The sequence below is a fragment of the Nicotiana tabacum genome, chromosome 6, assembly GCF_000715075.1.
Source record: "Nicotiana tabacum cultivar K326 chromosome 6, ASM71507v2, whole genome shotgun sequence".
Taxonomy (NCBI): Eukaryota; Viridiplantae; Streptophyta; class Magnoliopsida; order Solanales; family Solanaceae; genus Nicotiana; species Nicotiana tabacum.
Genome location: NC_134085.1, coordinates 65,594,624 through 65,615,682, shown reverse-complemented (window position 1 = coordinate 65,615,682; position 21,059 = coordinate 65,594,624).

Sequence of the window (21,059 nt, the reverse complement as noted above, 5' to 3'; positions counted from 1 at the left end):
ACCCCCATCCTGATGTATTCTTTAATATCATGGAACCATGGCTCCCCGTCCAGTTCTTCTTCCACCATATTACAGTAAGCATGCTGATCATGGACCTGAATCTGCAAAGGGTCCACATAAGCCTTATCTGGATGATGTAACATTGACACCAAAGTAGCGAAAGCATCGGTGACTTCATTATGGATCCTTGGGATATGCTTGAATTCTATCGACTCAAACCACTGACAAAGATCATGCAAACATTGTCTGTACGGTATGAGTTTCAAATCCCGTGTTTCCCATTCTCCCTGAATCTGGTACACCAGAAGGTCCGAGTCACCCAAGACCAAGACTTCCTAGACACCCATATCCACAGCTAACCTCAAACCCAGAATGCATGCCTCGTACTCAGCCATGTTGTTGGTACAGTAAAAACGAAGTTGAGCCGTAACAGGGTAGTGTTGCCCTGTTTCAGAAAATGTATCGCTCCTATCCCCACGCCCTTCATGTTTGTAGCCCCATCAAAGAAAAGTTTCCATCCTGGCTTCTCAACTAGCTCCAACTCATCAATGTGCATCACCTCTTCATTGGGGAAATAAGTTTTCAAAGGTTCGTAATTTTCATCAACCGGATTCTCGGCCAAATGGTCCGCCAAAGCCTGCGCTTTCATTGCAGTTCGAGTCACGTAGACAATGTCAAACTCTGTAAGCAGGATCTGCCACTTTGCAAGTCTTCCTGTGGGCATAGGCTTCTGGAAGATATACTTCAATGGATCCAAGCGAGATATGAGATAAGTAGTATAAGATGACAAATAATGTTTCAACTTCTGTCCACCCAAGTTAGGGCGCAACACGTTCTTTCAAGGTGAGTATACTTAACCTCGTAGGACATGAATTTCTTGCTGAGATAATAGATGGCCTGCTCCTTCCTGCCAGTGATATCATGTTGACCCAATACACAGCCGAATGAATTGTCCAATACCGTCAAATATAGAATCAAAGGTCGCCCTGGTTTTGGCGGGACCAACACGTGTGGATTTGACAAATACCCCTTTATCTTATCAAACGCCTCCTGTCATTCATCTATCCATTTGATCATAGCGTCTTTATTTAACAACTTTGAGATAGGCTCACAAGTTGTCGTGAGCTGAGCGATGAACCTACTGATATAATTCAATCTCCTCAACAAACTCATCACCTCGGTCTTGTTCTTCGGAGGTGGCAATTCCTGGATGGCCTTGATTTTTGATGGGTCCAATTCAATACCCCGGCGGCTGACTACGAACCCCAACAACTTTCCAGACGGCACCCCAAAAGCGCACTTTGCCGGGTTGAGCATAAGATTGTACCTGCGAAGCCTTTGGAAGAACTTCCTCAGATCCCTGACATTGTCAGACTGCTTTCTAGACTTTACGATCATATCATCCATGTACACCTCGATTTTCCGGTGTATCATATCATAGAATATTGTTGTCATTGCCCTCATGTAGGTCGCCCCAGCATTTTTCAAACCGAATGGCATGACCGATAGCAGTACGTTCCCCATGGCATGATGAATGCCGTCTTTTTTGCATCTTCCTCGTCCATCAAGATCTGATGATAACCCCCGTAACAATCCACAAAAGAACCAATCTCATGTTTGGCACAATTGTCAATCAGTATATGGATGTTTGGCAGGGGAAAATTATCCTTCGGACTTGCTTTGTTGAGATCCCGATAATCAACGCACACCCTGGTCTTTCCATCCTTCTTTGGCACAGGAACAACATTGGCTAACCAGGTGGGATACCGCATGACCCGAATAACTTTCGCATCGAACTGCTTGGTGACCTCTTCTTTGATCTTTACACTCATATTCGTTTTGAAATTTCTCAGCTTCTATTTGACAGGAGGGAATGCCGGGTCAGTGGGCAACTTGTGAACCACTAAATCAGTGCTTAGACCCGGCATGTCGTCATAGGACCATGCAAAAATATCTTTGAATTCGAACAGTGCTTTGATTATCTCCTCCCTGAGTTGTGGTTTCAGATGGACACTTACTTTAGTTTCACGGACATTATCTTGGTCCCCTAGATTAACTGCTTCTGTATCTTTCAAATTAGGTTTGGGCTTTTCCTCAAAATGACTTAATTCTTTACTAATTTCTTCATAGGCCTCATCATCATCAAATTCCAACTCGTCATCACACTCAATTTCTTGTATTATTATTTCAGAGTTAGATTTGGTTTTAAAAGTGGACCGAAGATTCCTCATGCATGCCATGTCATTGATATCAGCATAAAAAGAACTATACAAAAGAAGAAAACAAAATAGAATTAGAAGGAGTGAAGGAAAAGGGACAATTGCATTTCATTGAATTTAAAAATAACAGGGTTTTGACACATCCAACTGGACGGAACATAATATCTGAATTACAGACCCTGGAATAATCCATACAACTAAAAGAAAATCAAAACCCACTACCAAGACTCCCTCCGGATAGGAAGAGGAGTAGCTTTTCAGTTGTTGACTTTTGCACGTGGTCCCACGAATTGCACATCTGCCTTGCTTGACCCTTCCCCAGCCTCAACCATGTTAACCTCGACGAATAACCTTTCGAACCCCTTCTCCAAATCTCCATCAGCACCAATCAATGATCCAGGAACCTTTGACAACAATTACATTCTGATACCCGGCCTGACGAATGATCTGGACAGACGCGGGATTGGCTTTGGCAATGCCCATTCTTTCTGTTTCATTTTCCTGGCTCGTCTCACATCGGCAACTGTAGGCTTGAACCCCAGACCAAAAGTATCCAGATTCTTTAGAAGAGAAACTGGTTGCACAATACCTTGCAAAGATGCACCCAAACCCTTGCTCGGTACAAAACCATTTTTCAACATTTCAACGGCTACCATGACTGATGCCGCAACCATCTTTGGAGTTGGAATGCTCTTTCCTTCCGGAATTTTCTCTACCGATACTATGTCGAAAACCTGATAAACCCAGAGTCCCTTGTCGTCGTCGACCTCTATGAACGGAACAATGGCATCATTGGTCACACACAAATTATCTTCGCCGTGTACAACAATTTCCTGTCGATCCCATTCAAACTTGACCATTTGATGCAGAGTAGACGGGACTGCTTTGGCAGCATGAATCCAAGGTCGTCCCAACAGCAGATTGTATGAAATATCCACATCGAGCACCTGGAACTCCATAGTAAATTCAACTAGCCCTATGGTGAGCTCAAGCACTATGTCCCCAACTGAATCTTTCCCTCCACCATCGAATCCCCGAACGCAAATACTATTCTTGTGAATTCTTTCATCTTCCACTTTTAGCTTGTTCAACGTGGAGAGAGGACAAATGTTCGCACTAGACCCATTGTCAATCAGTACCCGAGTAACCACGGAATCTTCGCATTTACCGCCAGATAGAGGGCTCTATTGTGCTCAGTACCCTCCGTGGGTAGCTCATCATCAGAAAACGTGACTATGTTCACCTCAAATATCTTGTTAGCTATATTTTCCAAGTGGTTTACTGAGATTTTGTCAAGGACCTAAGCCTCGTTCAAGATCTTCATCAAGGCCCGACGGTGCTCGTCGGAATGGATCAATAACGACAATAATGAAATCTAAGCCGGTGTTTTCCTCAACTGCTCCACAATGGAATAATCCGGCACTTTCATCTTTCTCAAGAACTCCTCTGCTTCTTCCTCGGTCACAGATTTCTTCACCAACACTGGGTTATCTTTTGAAGTCTTAGCTTTCCTCAACTCTTCGGGGGCAAAGCATCTCCCCGATCGAGTTAAACCATGGGTCTTACACACTTCTTCTTTAACCTTTTTCCCTTGGTAAGTCACTGTCACTCGTTCATAATTCCACAGGACCGCCTTGCTGTTGATCACTGGAAGCTGAGTTACTGGTTTTATAATAACAGGCTCTGTGCAAGCACCCTTCACGACCACAATAGGTTTACCTATAACCCCTGGTACCACCACTTTTGCTTTCTTTGGTTTCACTGTGACAGTGCTTGACGACCCTTTCCTGGCTACCACAGCTGGCTTATTGTCTACCCCTTTCAACTGGACCACTGATTTCCCACTGGTTAACTTTTCCTTTGAACTGGTTTCACTGGAGCGGATCATCATCACCGTCTTCGAGGGTTTCTTAGCCTCCCCTCCCTTGTGTATCAACTTAATCATATGGGTCTCATGGTGAGCTGGCAGCAGATTCTGGTTGATATTTGGTGCTTTTGGGGCCTGAACCTCGATCCGATGAGTATCAATGAGCTCTTGTACAGCTGTTTTCAGTTTCCAGCATTTCTCTGTGTCATGGCCCAGGGCCCCTGAATAATACTCATAACTCACCGAGCGATCAAGATTTCTGGGAAGGGGATTCGGCAATTTGGCTTCGATCGGATTCAACATGCCCAACTGTCTCAGCCTGTGGAATAGACTAGTATAAGATTCTCCCAATGGAGTAAAAGTCTTCTGCTTCTGCAGCCTCTCATTTTTAAAGGCTTGATTGGGTCAAAAACCTGTTCCAGGAGGATTTTTGTAGGCTTTTGGGGGTGGATAGTTATTTTGTGGAGCTTGGTATGGATTTTGTGGATCTGGCGCACGCCATTGTGCGTGATGGACAGAAAAATGGGGATCTGGGGGTGGGTAGTAGTGTTGTGGCGGGCTATATGGAGTGTGGGGGTAGGTTTGGGGATAGAGTCGAGGCTAGTTGTAGAACTGTGGAAGGTTCCTAGATCCACCCCAAGCTGCCGACTCGATCGTTGCAACATCCTCTTTCTTCTTCTTTCTGAGTACACCCCCAGTACCATTTTGAATGGCCTGGGTGGTTTCTTTGATTGCTGAATAACTCATGATCTTATTGGACTTGAGTCCCTCCTCAACCATGCCTCCCATTTTCACAACTTCATTAAAGGACTTGCCCACTGCTGACACCAAATGACCAAAATAAGTGGGCTTCAAAGCCTGCAAGAAATAATCAACCATCTTACTCTCTTTCATCGGGGGGTCAACCCTCACTGCTTGATCTCTCCAACGGAACCCATATTCTCAGAAACTCTCACCGGGTTTCTTCTCGATCTTCATCAATGACAGACGGTCTGGGATGATTTCGAGATTATACTGAAAATGACAGGCAAAAGCTTGGGCCAATCGTCCCATGTGTACCACCTGCTATGATCTTGTCTGGTGTACCATTCTAGCACCTACCCACTCAAACTTTTGCTGAAATACGCCATCAACAATTCATCTCTTCCACCTGCTCCTCTCATCTTGCTATAAAATCCCCTTAAATGTGCTACTGGGTCACCGTGCCCATCGTACAGGTCAAACTTGGGCATATTGAACCCAGCTGGTAACTGAACATCTAGGAACAGACATAAATCTTTGAAGGCCACATTTACTTGGCCCCCTAACCCCCTCATGTCTCGGAATGATTGTTCCAAACTTTTGACCTTTCTGATCATCTCCTCATGCTCAAGAGTTTTGGGTGGCTTCTCGGTTTTCGTCGTGAGATCAATATGAGGGGTGTAAGGATAGGGTTCTGGAACTTTGAAGGTAGGTTTAGGGGGATAATACTGGTTGTCGTGGGTTTGGAATAGAAGTTCACTGGAAGATCGGTGTAAGGTAGTAAGTGGAGGTGCCACAAAAACAGGAGTGACTGGCGGAGGAGGGTATGGGACTTGTTTGGGTGGAGGAGCTTGCGATGTATGAGAAGCGGTGCCTTGGCATTGTTGGTAGAGGGGAAAGTCTGGAGATGAGTTCACAGTGGGAGGTTCCTGAGGTTGAGCCAATGGTGGGATATAAGAGGGGTTAGCGGGATAGACTGGCGGTGGATTCCCCTTCGCCCAGGCTTGATACATTTCAGCCATCTGTTGCTTCAGCTTATACATTTCTTCCCTCATTGCATTAACGTCCATTTCTTCCATTTCTTTCGATGGGTCGACAATACTTGTTTCCGTTTCCTAATTGGCCATATTCAGCCTGTCTTTCGATTGGGTGTTGTATGAGTGAGTTGCCAGAATGCCAACCAACTAACCACCTGCCCGAACTCAATTCATCAATAACAACATTGTTAGCGGTTAGGTTTTTAACAATTTGGTAATCGCACATTTGGGGAATGAATGCACCTAAGCAGTTAACCGTTTCTATCATGCATTTATTCGGTTGCTTGCGTCATCCCGGCTTGGCCATTTTGAAACTTTCTTTCTTTTTCTTTTCTTTGCTTTTCTTTGTCTTTCTTTTCTTTCCTTTATCCTCTCGTCACCATCGTTTCTTTCTTCTTATTTCTTCTCTTTTCTTTTCTTTTTCTTTGTTTTTCCTCTTTTTTTTTTCTTTTCCTTTTCTCTCTTCTGGTTATGGTCGAATCCTATGGAGATTGCCTACGTATCATGACCCCGCATGAATCAGACCGAGCGTAGTTCTGGGAGATAAGTGTGAAAGTAAATAAAACATTTTTTTGGGATTTTCCGTTTTTATAAAAATAGATGCTTCGATTACAAAGACTCAATACTAACAAATTCCAAAAGACTAACAGACTCTGATGCAAAGACGAAATACAGACTCCGAAAATAGGCTATCATACTCCAAAGAAATATAGACTCAAAAACAGAAAGAAAATACAAACCCAACATGACTTTCAGACTCTGACAAAAAGGAAATACAGACTCAAACGAAAAATCACGAGTACATCAATGCTCCTGGTGCCTGCAGGACATCATTCAGTCTCGCCGCGGGCCTATGTGCAATATCCCTTTGAAGTCGGTCCAAGTCATTCATTATTTGTTTAACAAAGGTCATCACTGCTGCAAAGAATGTAGCACGAGCCATATCCTCACAGATGTGGCACTTCATAACGATGTAGTCAACGATGTTTCTAATTCTCTCTCTTATGATGCCCTTTTCTTGTAACAAACGCCCAATCTGCTGGGCCATGGACTCCAAAGTTTGCTCAGCCGCATGATTTTGCTCCTGAAGTTGTTGCAAATCTATTTCTAATTGCGCCAATGCCGTATAACAATGTTCCCTTTCAACTTTGAAGTTTTTTGCCTGCTTGATTATTTTGTTTTCTGTGGCGATGACCCTTTTCTTTAACCCTACGACCTCATCGTCGTACCTTTCTCTCAACTGCTTAACCAGGCGTACCCGTTCATCTGCGTTTTTAGCCAATTGTTTTTGAGCCTTGGTTAGTTCACTTTCTACTTTGTTCAAATCAAAACTATAATCACTCATTTTCTGCCTTAGGTTAGCTATGAGTTTTTCATCCCTGTCGCTTCGGGCTGGATTTTCTGCCGCTACTTTCATCTTCTGAATTTGAGCTCGAAGGGCTTCGTTTTCTTTGGCTAGCCTTTTCTTTTCCCCTTCATCCGCTGCAATCTGCAAGCTACTCTCGAATTGAAGCTCTCTGACTTGATTTTCCAATTTTCCTATTGTGGCCCTGTACTCATTCTCCTTAGCCACCCAAGCCCACTATTCTTGTGACGCTTCAATGAATTCCTGAACGTGAGGCTTTTTGGCTGGTCTTTCTGGTTCAGCCCTTGCAGTGTTCTTCTTTCTATACCAAACAAGATAGGCGGGTGAGACTTCGCCTCTAGATAAATCACGCACTCGAGTGTTTACTGTCAAGTACTGGCATTCATTCCAAATAGAACGAACTGTCTCTTCATGAAATTGACCGTCAGCACTAACCTCGACCGCATGCACACTAAGATCTTCATCTGGGTGCATCACCTGACACCTTCCCAACTGTCTCATCACCCGGTAAGGAGCGTAAGGCTGAATACCTCACAGACCCAGGAAGTAAGGACCAGTGGCAGGCATGTACACAATTTCTTCAACAGGAAGCCAACCCAATGTCCACTCTATTTGCCCTGCAGTAATGGAGCAAAGGAAGGATACCCATTCTTCAGACCCCTCTGGTAGCTTAAACCCTGCAATTCTTGTGTCAAACTCTTCAATACAACTTTTCTCTGTGGATCCGTAACTCATATACTGAGGGCGATGGCACAGGTGCTCGATCATCCACATCTGTAATAGCAAATTGCTCCCCTCGAAGAAATCTGCCCCAGCTTTACAGGCAGTGAGAGCTCGGTATATCTCAGGCACTATCATAGGGGCGAAAATGCTCTTGGCATTGGTAATCAGGACCTTGACGATTCCGGCTACCCGCAAATCGATATTCCCGTCTTTTCAGGGAAATACCACAAGGCCTAAAAAAGCTACCATGAAGGCGAAACGCCTGTGCTCATCCCTTTTTGTTCGGTTTCCTTTGCTACAAATCCCGCTTGCCGGATCATTGAACCTTCATACATGCCCGTACCTCCGGTATATAAAACGTAGAGTAGCAAACCATCCTCTAACTCGGAATACGGGACTCCCTTACTTATCTTTAGCAAATCCATGAACTTGTGAGAGTTAACGGCTCTTGGAGCGATCAGATACTTATGCCTCAGCCCTTCAGTACTTTCCATATAACCTGCTATCTCTTCCAAGTTTGGGGTGAGTTCAAAATCCGAAAAGTGAAATACGTTATGGGCCGGGTCCCAAAATGTAACCAAAGCCTTTATGACATCTCCTCTGGGCCTGATTTTTAACAACCCGGCGAGACCTCCCAAATGTATATTGACCTTATCTTGCTCCGATTTTCCCAGATCTTCCCACCACATATGCAACTCCAAAGGGATTTTGTTCATGACTGCTATCGGCAAACTTGGACTCGTGCTCATTCTGCACATTTATTAGGGTTATTAAGCAAAATCAAGACTCATTTGACTCAAAGACAAAACTGACATTTTTTCATTCATTTTTTCAAAAATAGAACTCGGTTTTGCAAATACGGCCTTTTAGCACCTCGAAGACGAAGATTTTAAGGCTATGTTGGCTAACTAGTGAAAACCTCGAAAAATGACCATAGGCGACTGTTCTTGCAAAAGCAGCCTTTCGGCGCCCTTTCAGGGACATGCGGCTATTTCTGACAAGAATGGCATCACCCTAATTATTTTTGCTTTTGGCTACTTTCGCAAAAGGAAGTTGGACCCTATGGGGGTTGCATACGTATCTCACACCCTGTGAGAATCAAACTGGCGTAGTTCGGACAGATAAAATAAACTGTTTTTTTTTAAAATAAAACTTTTTTTTTCAATGGCAAACAAAACAAACTATTTTTTTTATTTTGAAAACAAAAACTCTCTCTTTTTTTCATTTCATAAATAAAACAAACTATTTTTCCTCTTTTTTTTTCTTAAAAATTCGGCAGAGTTTCGACACTATTTGGACATTGTTTTTTTTTTCAAAACAGGCGATTAACTCTCTTTAGCCCTCATACTGCCATTTCTTTTCCAAATTCTCTCCTTTTATTCAAAAGCCGGTCAGCATGCAAATCAGAAGCAAATAAATGCACAAGTAGCAAGTAAGATGCATCAGGATGGTCTTTTTATTTCGGGTGCACCTATCCTAGACAGACCCAACCCCTGTGTTTAGTCTTCAAAGTCAAATATGCACATGATGCAAACAAACTCTCCTACTAGGGATCCAGCATGAGGTATTGTTATACTAGGTTTAAAACCCTGGGTTTATTTGTTCTAGACCCGGCATACACAAGCAGACAACTCGAGCCGAAGGGGGGCTGTGTACCGGTAACCAAAGGATCATCAAGCTTTGCAACTTGTCCGAGCCTCGTCCTATTTGGGATTTGACACTAACAGAAAGAAGTCACGACCAGCGTATACTCCTTAGGAGAGAGAAGAGAGGGGTTTCGTAGCAATTTATATATACAGTTCAGATAATATCAAAGCGGTAAAAACAACATTTAGCACATTAGGCCCAAACATGTAACAAAATCAGATAAAGCCAAATTTAACAATTCATCTAAGCTCGAATTCTGAACCCTGAACTAGAGATTCTGGGTCTGTTTCCCCAGCAGAGTCGCCAGAGCTGTCACACCTCCTTTTTACCTACACCCTCGGGAGGGTGTATAAGGGAGTTTTTCCAATTAAAGGACAATCGAAACGGGATTTTTTGTTAAAAGATTCAGAGTCGCCACTTGGGAGATTTATGGTGTCCCAAGTCACCGGTTGAATCCTGAATCGAGGAAAAGCTTGACTCTGTTTAACATTCCGCGAACCAAAAATCCGAGTAAGGAATTCTGTTAACCCGGGAGAAGGTGTTAGGCATTCCCGAGTTCCGTGGTTCTAGCACGGTCGCTCAACTATTATATTCGGCCTATTTCTTTGATTTTAAACATCTTTGAAACCTATGTGCATTTTATTTCTTTTAAACCGCTTTTATTTATTTATTTTGGGAGGATTTCAACGTTATTAAAAACATGTCTTGAACCACGTCACATAAATGCACCCACGGTCTTCAACATATCTTAACATTGTTGAGATTTAGATTTGGGTCACATAAATGCGCACCCGAGTTTAGGAAGGTAATATTACTAAATGACGCGCCTAAAGCAACTACGCATTTTAACTTTACGAGGGCCAGGAAAAATTTGCTAAATGGCACGCCTCGAATTCTAAACATAGATTTCTAGATTGACTCGCGAGGGCCATAAATTTTGTAGGTAATGCAATGTTATGCTATTGATTTCCTAATTTGATTGCACGAATAACCACAATAGTCAGGTTGCGCTCAATTCGATAAATAAGATGCCAGATGCTTACAAACATTAAGATCCAAGTAGGATCCAATCCAATGTTCATCACAATTTAACAAATATATAACATTCTAGCGAATTCAACCAATAGCAGGCCCAAGTAACAAAAGGGAATAAACTATTAATAGACGCCCTCAGGTCTGGGCCAAATGAGCCCGAGTCAGTAAAACAACGAGCACCTCGTGGGGGGTGTAAGGTGTGAAATTAAATTTGAATTCGGCTGCTCTTGAGCTGGGCTGGTGTTAGGCCCAGCTCTTATGGTCCAACTGGTCCATACCCAGACCAGATAATGCAAATCTACTGGCACCAACAAAGTGCGTGAAGTCAAGCTTTAATTCTGATTTTAAAACCATCAAATACAAATAAACTGGACTATATTTCCCATTTTTATCTTTCATGCATCTTGGGGGTTAACTCTGCTATCAAAACAGTCCAGCATCCAAACGAAAGGACTAGTGGGCTCAAGCGAACGAGCCCAAATAGCAATAACAGGCCACCTTCTCTTGCCAATGACCCTTGTACCCAAGGTTCAATGGACTCAACACCTGTAGGGGATTAAGCTGATGATTCTAGATTCAACATCGAGTCCACACTAATGCGAGGCAGCCTTTAAAAATCAACACAAACTGACAAATTGCATTGCTACCCAATAGCTGATACACCCAAAACTTCGAATACTACTAAAGCATGCCCAGAAATAACTTGTAAAGAAAAACTGACCATAACTTGAAACCTGTTCAATTAGTTAACCTGTGAATCCTAAGATTTTTTAAACACAACAATCATGCCACAAAACATCATATAAATCATATAATAGGAAGACAACTCCAATGTAATCCTCATCACATTATGTGACAAGATTGCTTGCAAACCTAGCTATTTAATTTGATTAGTCAGGTTGTCAACTCAAGTCTTACGACAATTCATGATCAAGGAAGATAATGGGATCTCAGATTATCCAAATCAACATTCAGCTATTGAACTTTGCGAGAAAATTGAATCCCCTGCTAAGTACAAACCCAACTCAACCCCTAGAAGAGTGCAACACATAGCTAGCAGAATATGATACACTCAAAACAAGTAAAAACAAAGGGATGCAGGGAGAAGGGAAGAAAATAAGACTAAACTACAAGTGAATAGTTTGATGCTATGATTTAAAAATGTTGTTTCCATTTCATTTCTCAATTCGAGTCTCATATCAAGAGGGATTCAAAGACATGTACCTGAATATAACAAGATAAAACTAGAAACTCAGTTTGTGATCAAGAATAGATGAACAATAGTAGTAAACCAGCAGTGAAAAGCAATCAGCAGAAATTAGATCTAACCCAGCAATGGAATAGTAAATCAACCAGCAGAAACTCAAACCAAAACATTCAGTCCATTTTCAAACCAGAATATAAAAACTGTGAAATTTCAGTGGTTTTGAGCTAGAATATGGGGATCAGAGAGACAGAACCAAGCAGAATTTTCAAAAATTTTCCCAAAGAACTTAAGGGCATTTCAGATTATTTCAGAAGCTTTCGAAGAGAAACAACCATTTTAGTTTTCTAGGACCCTCTAATTCTGCCTTGAATCGCAAGGAAGAGATGCCTTTATAGGCAAGAAAATAGGGTAGACCCAAGGAGACACGTTTTTGCCATTCAGTCCTTTTTTAATTTCCATTTTAGCTTAAACACCCCTAGTTTAAATTCAGTTTTTGCAAAGTAGTCCCCTCCCCAGCTTCCTAGAAGCTTCCCAAATAGTTACAAATAGATTCCCTCACTAAGACTACCCAAACTAATCCCCATACCCCTATTATTTACCTTAGCCTACCCCTTGATTCAAATTAACCCATGGTCTAATTAGCCAGACCCTTTAACCAGGTTAATGATGACCATAGTTACTCGTTAGGGCTCGAAACACTCAGAAGTGACCAAATGAACCAAAGGAACTAATAAATAAAAAATTCAGGGAAAATACAATTACTTTCTGATTTTAAGCTTGAATTATTTTAATTACCCAACTCAGCATTGAACTCTTTGTTGTAAATCAACAACCAAACAAAGAAGACAAAAATAAATGTGATTAAAACAACATTAACAGGAAATACTACGGGGTAAAGGAAAACGAGTAAGAAGAAAGAGAAGGGGGAACAATCACGGATATACAACACAAACGATGAGGAACGAGGACGAGATAAGAAAAATTGAACAGAAAAGCTAAGGAGATTCACTGATTCAAGCCTTCAACTTGACTGAACCTCCGATCAAATCTCCAAATAACGCCAATCGCTTGTGCTTGGTTAAGAACAAGAAAATGATGTTATTTCGGGATAAAATCGCCCCTCAATCTTATGGGGAATCCGGGATATAACCTTGCATGCACTAGTCAAGTTTGGGCTTCTAGGGCTCAACCTCAGATTCAATATTCGACGAGTTCCAGACATATTCGAGGGGAGCTAGTCACAGATTTGGGAAGAGGGGGTCGAGGAGGCATTAGGGTGTTGATTTGGTGGTAAAAGGTGTAGGCGCCGCCACCGGAAGAAATGAGGGCGGCGCTAGGGTTTGTGCCTTTAACTTCAGATTCGAGGGATTCGGAGAAGTTTTAAAGAAAACTAATGGTGGATTAAGGTTGAGGAGGTCGAGGCGAGCCTATAGTGTTAATTTGGAGGAATTTGGAGGTGGCGCCGCCATTAATGGCGATGGAGAACAGGGGTGGCGTCTCTAGGGTTTTTCAGAGACGAGGGGGTTTGGAAGATGAGACAGGGGAGGGGGGGGGGGGGATAAGGCTAGGTTTCAGACTGCTATATACCAACCCCAACCCACTTCACAACCGCCTGATTGGAAAACATAGACGACTCAGATCAGGCTCACCGAAACGGCGTCGTTTTAGGGTACTGGGGGGGGGTGGTGGACCGTGTTAAGGGCGGGTTTTGGCCGGTTTTAGCTGCGTTTTGGACGGGTCTAAGGGGCAATTAGTCTGGGCTTGGGCACATGGCCTGATTTGGCCTAATTTATTTCCTTTTCATTATTTCCTTCTTCTTTTTTTTCCTTTTCAATTCATTTTTTCTTTAAAAAATTCTTTTTCTTTTTCCAAAATTAAAATTAAAACCTAAATTAAATCCTAAACCAAATTATCCTACCACATTAAATTAATTAACCCTAATAATTGTTACTACAAATAATTAAAAACCAAATTAAAGGAAAAACTACCAAAATTCAAAATTAAAATTAAAAGTGCAAAATAAACTATTTTTGTGATTTTTTATCATTTTTTATAAAATAACTAATTTGTCAATTAATCCTAAAATGTAAAATTAAATCCTAAATGCAAATGCAACATATTTTTCATATTTTTCATTAATTAAATAAAATAAAAATGTGCAGACAAATGCAAACAATTACCAGAAAATGCCACGAAAATCCCCAAAATTGCAAACACTGAAAGAAATTGTTTTATTTTGAATTTATGGGAGTAATTCATATAGGGCAAAAATCACGTGCTCACAACGTTCACATGACATGATTTTTGATGCGCCAAACAAATGGGTATACGTGCGCGTGACCCGTTTCGAGATAATTTCCTAATTAAAAAGGCAAATGCACATAGGTTCTAACATTAGTAATTAGACAATTTGATTAAGCCAAGTATGATCAAAGTGACTGTGCTAAAATCAAGGAACCCCGGAATGCCTAACACCTTCTCCCGGGTTAACAAAATTCCTTACCCGAATTTCTGTGTTCGCAGACCATAAATAAGAGTCAAACCTTCCTCGATTTGGGATTTTAAACCGGTGACTTGGGACACCATAAATTATCCCAAGTGCCGACTTTGATTTTTATATAAATAATCCCGCTTCGATTGTCACTTAAATTGGAAAAAACACCCTTATACCCTTTCGGGGGTAGCAAAAAAGGAGGTGTGACACCTCTGGCGATTCTGCTGGGGAACAAAACCCAGAATCTCTGGTTCAGCGTTCAAGAATTCGAGCTTGTTAATGTGATTTTTACTTAGCCTTTTTATTGTTGATATTGCTATATTTTGTGGACCTAATGTGCTAATTGCCGTTTATTTACAACTTTGATATTATTTAAATTGTGTTAAAATGTCTTCTTACGCCACCCCTCTGAGTCTTCTAAAAATGGTGCACACGTTCGCGTGCCCTGCTCTTTCTGTAGAAGTTATACCAAATAGAACGTGGTTGGGCCAGCAACAAGGCCGGGTAGACTTCAGTGCTCCCGGTACATTGCCCCCTCTTTGGCTCGAGTTGTCCGCTCGGGTAATCTAGGTCAAGAACACAACCCTAGATTTAAATGTTGTGTACGAGGTTGGGCCAGAAACAAGGCCGGGTAGACTTTAGTGATCCCAGTACGTTGCCCCCTCTTTGGCTCGAGTTGTCCGCTTGAGTAAGCCAGGTCAAGAACACAACCCTAGATTTAAACGTTGTGTACGGTAAAATTGGGGGTGCCCAATTTTCTGGTCATTATGGCGCCCCGCGAACGTGCTTCTCGAGGTTCAAGACCGAGGTCGAGGCTCACTGTCAAGGGTCATCGGGGCCCGGTCTTGGGGCAGTACAGACCAACGGCTACATTAGAAGAGAGGAAAGTTCCCAAGACACTTGGCTAAGACTGACTGAGCCTAGAGGGCTATTCTAAACCCAACGTAGGACGTCAGGACATCATGTCTAGCTGTCTTATCCCAGTTTCCGAGTTGTTAATGTATTTTGTACTATGTTATGATTCCCCTCCTATATAAGGGGCATTCCTACCATTCTTGTAAACTCTGTTGCTCCAATTGCTCCATACGAAATATATAAAGAACATTCTATTTGCTCTCTAACATATTCTCTTGATATTATTGCTTCTATTTATTGTCTTCATCTTTGTTCATCATTTATTGCTCATCATTGACCATAAAGAGCTTTCGCTGATTATTCCATACCTGTTAGCCCTAGCCCGATCATCCACGATAGCTCGAGTCTGAGCCCCGGAATCGACCTCGAGGCCCCAAATCGACCGGTTCGAGGCCCCGAGTAACCAACCTATTGGTTTGATTATAGCCCCCTCCTTAACTCCATTATGTCCTTAGATATCATACATTTAGCATCGACTGCTTAACAAACTAGCATAAAAATAGATCACGTATTTTTAGAGTCCCATCAACAAATTTAATTGTTATTATCATTTTTACGGTAAATAGTTTGGCGCCCATCGTGGGGCTAAAAATAATAGTGGTTATTTTCTTGCTGGTTTCATCACACAACGCAAGTTATCTTTCACGCTTTTTCTTGTCCAAGATCTTCAAATTTCAGGTTGAAATGCCTAACTCGTCAGATAGAGGTGAAAACAATTACCTAGGAAATCGGGGAGAAAGTGATGTGGCTTTTCCAGCCTGGGCACATAAAGAGACCCCACAACACATCGTTCATATGATTATTGGAGGGCCCGACATTCCCCAAGGGCCCATGATCAAGCGGACAAAAATATCCGCCGCCACGGAAGGACCAATCTGAGACCGTGTGGCCGAAGACACCCTCGCATTCAGTGAAGAAGATCTCGAGACCTTGATAGAACCGCACAACGACGGGTTGGTAATCTTAGTCCTTTTAAATAGCGTCAGAGTTAAATGTATGCTCGTGGATCTAGGCAACTCGGCCAACATGATCAGGTCAGGGGTAGTGGATCAGCTCGGGTTACTCGACCAGATCATACCCACCTCCTGGGTCCTCGACGAATTTAACATGACCGACGAAGTAACAAAAGGAGAGATCACCCTCCCAGTCGACACGTCTGGCACGGTTCCGAACACAAAGTTTCAAGTCATCAATGGGGACATAAGGTATAATGCATTGCTTGGCAAGCCGTGGATACATAGCATGAGGGAAGTACCGTCAACCCTGCACCAAATGATTAAATTTCCAACAAAGGATGGCATAATGACCATATATGGAGAACATCGTGCAGCGAAAGAAATGTTCGCGGTTTATCAGGGGGAGTCAACCCCATACTCCCGACCTCGGACGAGTCTGGGAACATACAGACCCCCGAGGATGATGAAGAAGATTTCCTTGCTCCTCGAACCTTCGTTGCCCCCGAAGAGTCGGATGCAACAAAATCGACAATTGAAGATCTGGAGCAAGTTGTTTTGATCGAGCACCTCCCCGATTTTAAGGTATATTTGGGAACGGGATTAACCCCCGAACTCAGGAAAATTTTTGTTCAATTTCTTATCAATAATATTGACTGTTTTGCATGGTCCCACTTAGACATGACAAGTATCCCGCCGGAAATAACCTCCCACCGACTGAGTGTGGACCCTAGGTTTAAACCGGTGAAGCAAAAAAAAAGACCCCAATCCGAGATAAAACACGCATTCATCAAGGATGAGGTAACGAAACTCCTTAAAATAGGGTCCATTATAGAGGTAAAATACCCCGAGTGGTTGGCCAACGTGGTAGTGGTACCCAAAAAGGGAAATAAGTTAAGAATGTGTGTAGACTTTAAAGACTTAAATAAGGCATTTCCCAAGGATTCATTCCCGTTTCCTAACATCGATCGTCTGATCGATGCTACGGCCGGCCATGAGACCCTCGCCTTTCTTGATGCCTATTCAGGGTACAATAAAATTCAGATGAACCTCGAAGACAGAGAGAAGACCTCATTCATAACAAAGTATGGTACCTACTTCTATAATGTAAGGCCTTTCAGATTAAAAAAATGCAGGGGCTACATGCCAGCGTTTAGTTAATAAAATGTTTGAGATTCAAATAGGAAAATCCATGGAAGTTTATATTGACGACATGCTAGTTAAGTCCCTGCGTGCAGAGGACCATTTAACTCATTTGCAGGAAATATTTGACATCCTTAGAAGTTACAACATGAAGCTCAACCCCAAGAAATGTGCCTTCGGAGTATGTTTGGGAAAATTCCTAGGCTTCATGGTATCAAAAAGGGTGATCAAGATTAACCCCGATAAAATCAAGGCCATCGAAGAAATCACGGTGGTAAACAATGTAAAGGCCGTGCAACGGCTAATAGGTGTAGCGCCCCCTTTTTTCCTCTTCACATCAGAAAATCGGGTTTATGACATTTTGGGTATAGGACAACTCATTCCTTTTGGGAACTAGGTTTTGCATTTGAAGAGTTGCCACCTAATGATTTAAGGTGCATTAGGACACCTATAGGGTTCATTTCTAAGTTTGTTTGATAACCAGAGATAGGGTAAGGGCTTGAAATTATCCTAAGAGGAAGGTGTTAGGAACCCCTCAGGATCCACTAGTGTAGTTCCTGGCCAGATAGTTTTGTGAATTTTGTACAATTAGCAGATAGACAAGTGTAGGCTCAAATAGTAGGGGATTTAGGTTTAAACACATAAGAGTTTGAAAGAACAATTATTAAAAGGCGAATTTTGAAAAGAAGTCACAGTTCTACAAATACTTGAGAATATAAAAGAAAGGGGGGGTCCTAGGTTTATTTATAATATGGATCACATCAATGCGATACCCGGTATGACACTCCTTAGAAGAGGGGATACACGTGGTATTAGTGCACCGGTCATCATATCCATATCTACCCTTCCCATCCCATTAAGGTATTAAAGCACAGATTGGTTTCGACTTCTATTGCATACTATTACCCGTCCCATTCCTATCAGTCCCGGAGGAACTTAGGACTACTATTCCTATAAGAGGGAGGATTTTAGGTTGACTCTTGAGTTTTTAAAGGTAAAAGACTAAGATGACATTCAAAACACATAGGACTGCACATTAGGGGAAACATATAAACAACTAAGAGGCTCATATATACCTCATCAAGTAAAACATACAAATAGCATGGCTTAAACACATTTCAGGTCAAAATTTAAAGTACTAAGGTAGGAGAGTTTTAATTGTTGAACCAGACCAATTTATTACATAACTCAGATAAGAAGTCCGAATCAGGCCTGCCTGCTGGTTGTAGCAGTTGCTAAAAAGACAGATTCAGATTTTTTGTTATTACCTAAGGCTTGCCTAAGTGTGTATTGGTGATGTCCTATATGCATGATGTCTATTACTGATTAAGAATGCAGCAAAGTAGTGACAGTTTTAAACGAGTGATTTGGATCCTATAGGCATGCTATCTAAACCGTATTAATAAAAGAGTAGGTTGTTTAAAACTGATTCAGAATAGTATGAGTCAAACTGATTTTTTTAAACTAGACTGGTTTCAGATCCTATAGGCATGATCTCTATTATTGCTGATTCTTAATTCCTATAGACATGATATCTAGTTGAACGTGAAATGAAGCAGGCAGGACTTACTCGAAATTCCTATAGGCATGATTTTTATGAAAACTACTGATTTTAATCTTATAGACATGACGTCTGATTATAGCCATTTAGATCATATAGGCATGGTGTCTAAGTATAGTAATATTACATGCAGAGTTCATTAAACAAGTCCTATAGGCATGTTCTCTATCTGTATGAAAGTGGAGCATGCAGAACTTGAAATTAAATAGAACAGATCCTATAGGCATGGTGTCTACCCTTCTAATAGCTAAACATGAATAGTTACCCCCATCCCTTTCACTAGCCAACCCCAATATTTGTTAAATTATTACAGACCAACTACTGAATAACAACAGAAAAGTACAAAATAAGAAATTACAACCATAGGAAGCCTGATTCTGACTTCCTCTCTGAGTTATGGAATAAACCACCTCAAATGCCACTTGTTTCGAAGCCTTTCTCAGACCTGGGTATGTCAAAGTTCCTTAAGGGTCTTAAGGGACCCCGAGCAGTGCTTACACCCAGGTTTGCATAATCAAATAGAGATAAGTGCAGTGTGGAAGGGCCAGCCCTTATGTGTCCAAGTTTAGAGGGATCTCAAGGGTCCTAAGGAAAGGCTCACACAAGAGGGGAAGAACCTAGGTTCTAAGAGTATAGTGGAAGTGCAGAAACAGAGATTTCTTTAAAACTAGGTGATAATAGTAAGGGATAAGGGTTATTTGAAAACAATAGTAGTAAAACTTGAACTACACAGAATCAGTAATTGCACAAAGGGGTCAAGGGTTTTAGGAATACATAGCATGAAGCATATGACCCCAGGAAGGGTCAGGTTTGGACATGCACAATAATAGATAATGTTGACATGCCCACAAACCAGCTAGAGAACACAAACACATAGGGGGATATGAGGGTTTGGGATTCATGAATCAGCAAATCACATAACAAGTGACGGACATAGTACATACATAAGGGAAACCATTAATTTAGATGGGAGGGAGCAGATTGCAACATGCTTAGTAATGTTACTTGATTGCATAAACATAGGCAGAAGCAGGCAAGAGTGAAGGAAACTGAAACAGCTAAAGAAACATATTGTTATTGATGCTTGAAGATTAATTACGACATACCATTAAGAAGCAAAATGCAGAAAGGAAAAGTAAGCAAATTTCCACAGCCTAGCCTTGGCTTTCAGCCAGCTAGACAAAGTAGTAACACAAGTAATAGTAGAGAAAAGAGAGAGTTTTGAGTGAAGTGTGTGTGCTAAACTCAGATGGTTCGTCTCTTTGAAAGAAAAGAGGATGGGTATTTATAGTTTCGAAAACAGGTGAAGAATAAGGTAACAAGTAAAGTCTTAACACAAACATGGAAACAATCACAAGTCAGAATCAATTAACCCAAGTGATTCCCTTTAATTAAGGAATCCCTGTTTAACGGGTAGCAGCAAGTCCAATTAAGGAAGGAAATTAGTTTGGAAACAAATTGATTATTGCCATAAAAAGGGTAGTAAAAGCATGAAGTAAACAGTCAAGTCTAAGTACAAAGACATGCTTATTTTGGAAAAGATTCAGTAAGGTAAAATATCATAGTAAAGGAAAGGGATCAATTAACTTTAAACAGATGAGTAGAAATTAGGGCTCATAAAAGAAAAGCTTTTGTAATTAGTCACAAGACCAAGACCAATCAAGGAAGAAACATGATTCTGCTCTTCAGTATATAAATAGAGTGAACATAAGCATCAGACATGCGAGGCCAAGCATATTGGCAAAAGAAACAACATACAATAATAGCAGAAATAAGCATAGGATTCAGTAGTGAACAAAGTTAGATAGTCATGGCTTCACACGTATAGCCAAAGTGAATAAGAGAGTCAAAACAAGTAAAGGTCTCACAGTAACAAGTGAAGAAAACCTTTTAAGAAATTAGGGTTTCAACAATAGTCAAGTTAAAAAGATAGTGAAACTCAGAATCAGATATGTCACATAAAAGACCTTGAAAGTTTCTGATCTAACTAGGAAAGTCAAGGATCTGCCTTGAAAGGCCATGAATGACCGGAGAAAGGTCATGGCTGGCCGGAGAAAAGCCATGAACAGAAGCCGAGCAAGGACTGGACCAGATTCCCTCGAGGTCTGGCCATGAAAATATAGAAACAAGCACCCAGGAGCCATATGAGGC